The sequence below is a fragment of the Lepidochelys kempii genome, chromosome 25, assembly GCF_965140285.1.
Source record: "Lepidochelys kempii isolate rLepKem1 chromosome 25, rLepKem1.hap1, whole genome shotgun sequence".
In the NCBI taxonomy this organism is placed as follows: Eukaryota; Metazoa; Chordata; order Testudines; family Cheloniidae; genus Lepidochelys; species Lepidochelys kempii.
In genome coordinates this window covers 10,928,441-10,931,392 of record NC_136404.1, presented here as the reverse complement: position 1 = coordinate 10,931,392, position 2,952 = coordinate 10,928,441, and positions in this window count along the sequence as shown.

Sequence of the window (2,952 nt, the reverse complement as noted above, 5' to 3'; positions counted from 1 at the left end):
GTAGAAAGATATGAGAAGGGAAATAAGCAATGCTGGTATAAGCACCTTTCTACCAGTAAACCTGCATCCACACTAGAGGACTTGTACCCCTTTAACTATTCCGGGACAGGTAAAGGGGTCCAATGCCCTAATGTGGACAAGGCCTTAACACTGAGGATTGTTCCTAGCCAGTCCCAGCCCTGTGATCTGAAACATATCACATGGGTCAGTCTCAATCAGTCCCTATTCCCCAGCTATATAGACTCAAGTATACGGATATAAAGTAAATATTGGTGTGTACTACCCAGCTCCTCCAGCTTAGCAGAGTCTAGAAAGGGCACCTTTCAGCCATTCTCCTGTTTTTTAAATGCACAGTTCAAAATGAAAAGAGATTCTAGTCCTTTTATTTTGAAAGCACTTTTTAGATTTTATTTTAATTTTAAAGTGAGAGCAGGTTTGGCCGAATGTAAACTGGAGAGGGAGTGAGAGGGGAGTGTGTGAACTGGGGGAGGAGGGCGGGGGGGGGTGTAGGGGAGAGAAAGATGGATGTTTATTTAATGCAGAAAAAGCAATAAAAATTTAAAAAACCATTATTAAAAAAACATAAAAAAAAAACCAACCAAGAAGTCTTAGCACTTTGCGATGGAACGGGTACTTCAAAATCACTTTATCTTAATTTAAAAAGCAAAAGCGAAACATGTTTACAAGTTGAAACCAACTTCTATGGAAAAAAAATTATGAAAAAAAAATTCCTAAATTTATTTTTGTAAGAAAAAAAAAAGTGTATATATATATATATATTAAAAAACAAAACAAACCCCAACCTAGGCAGAATCCAATGTCTATTTCATGGAATAATAAAACAAAAAGATATCCAAGGAGAGGAAGGATGCTAATTAGGTTCTGTGACATGACCTGAAAATAAACCCCTCAGAAGTGATTGCACTTCACAAAACGGAAGCTTGAATATTAGGCAGGAATCATGGGTGTTTTTGTTTTTGTATTTTTTTCCTTCTATTTTCCTTTTTTTTTTTATTTGTTTGTTTGTTTGTTTCTTAAATGTCTTATAGCCAGTGCTAGCCCAGATGTCTCTCCCAGCTTCCCCCAGGCCCCTCCCGCCCCAGGAGCATCTTAGCTTGTGTAGCAAGGAGGAAAGAAAGTGTCTCAACTGCTGGGTGATGTAGTTGATCAGGGGGAAAGGACCATGGGACGGGGCAGCCCCTGTGTTCTTCCTTGTTTCATTTCTTCTCCGAGGGATACTCAGCCAGGCTTGGGTAGATGATGAGATACGTCTCCTGGGTATAGAGCTCAAAGCCAAAAGCATACTCGATCTTTGAAGTTAATCTAGCATTTCCCAGCTCTGCCTCCTGCCACTCCACTGTTTGGACAGCAGTAGACGTGTTTCTAGCATGAAGCAGGGATTCAGGTTTGAAGTCAGTTTGTTGATGTCTAATTCAGGATAGAGACTTTTGTGGCTTGATGATGCACATAAACCCTCCTCCTCCCCACTTGCCATGAGCCCAGTGACTATTCCAGAATCAGATGCTCAGAGTGGAGGGGGGGGACCCACCTTACAAATTAAATACAAAGAAAGCAAATATCAAAAATAATGTCCCCCATTGCTTTTCTTTACCAACCGATAGGCTGGTAGCCAGATCTTTGCCTCACAGGAGCGCCCTGCTTCTGGAGTAACGTAAAAGCCCCCCAAAATTTCGCACAAGGAATTCCCCCCCCCCCCCCCCCAAGGGTGAAGAGAATAAAAAGGGTACAAAACCTGGCAGTCCTGACTCAGCGTTTCCCCCAGGGCCTAGGCCCGGCCTTAGTGTCTGAACGTGGGCTCGCTCCAGGGGACACGGAAACCTCTGGGCTGGTGCCTTTGCTTTCAGGCTCTAGTTCCTGTTTGCAGAGCACGAGGCTGGGCTCGGAGGCGCTGTAAGATCAGGGCCTAGGAGACAAACTGTTGGGAGAATGTGCCCTGCCCTCAAGGGGATGGAATTGATGACCTAGGAGGTCTCTTCACCTTTGACTCTTCTGATCCCATGACAGTTGAGATACATTTTAATAAGATGGCTCAGTAGTTAGTTGCATTTAGTGCCAGAAGCAGGTGTCCCATCTATTAAACTGCAGGGGTTGGAGGCTGTCGGTCAGCTGAAATGTACCAAAAGCCAAAGGAGGGACCATATGTCTCCATGCAGCAGCCAACTAAGGGTGACTCTGAAATGCCCCAAATCCAATCCCAGTTTCTCCGTAGTGTTGGTGACAGTGCAGATGCTGGGTCCTTCCTCCGTGCTGTAAAACAGCTTAATCTTGGCCCCCGCCTTCCCATCCCAAAGAGAGCGGAGTGGAATGTCCCATGACCCGGGCACTAGCTGGATGTGGCAAGCCACCTCTTCCAGGGATGAACCTCTGCTTAGCACTGGCTACCTATTGCATATGCAAAAACTAGTGTGGACTTGTAAATAGACAGTTACTTGAGGTTCTTTATTGTAATCAAAAGTTGTGGTATCTCTTTTCTCGTTTGTGTTACCCCTTCTCTGCCCCCACCACCTTTTAAAGCTTGTGTTTCTCTCCAAACCTCCTTCTGCCATTTCAGGGGGGGGGAATCCCCCTCCCCCCTCCAAAATGGACAGGAAAAAAAAAAGTCTCAGGATTCTTGTTGGAGAGAGCGAGTCAGACACCTAGATTCCTTGTGAGAAATGAGAGCAGCCCTGGGGCCTTGACAGTCCCAGCCTGCCGAGCCCCCATCTTGGAGATCCCAGGGTGAGCCACTTTGGAGGTGCTCTCTGCCTCTGAGAATGAACAAACAGGGATGGGGCTGTTCTTAAGGGCAAAAGTCCTGTCCCCTCCTCTGTGAAATCTGCACAGCAGAGCTGGGGCCTGAATTAAAAGCCCAGATCCCAGTTCCAATCCCAGGGCCCCCACCCAAACCAGAACAATCCCACACTTTGGGATAGATCCCCTGGGGAGCTGGAG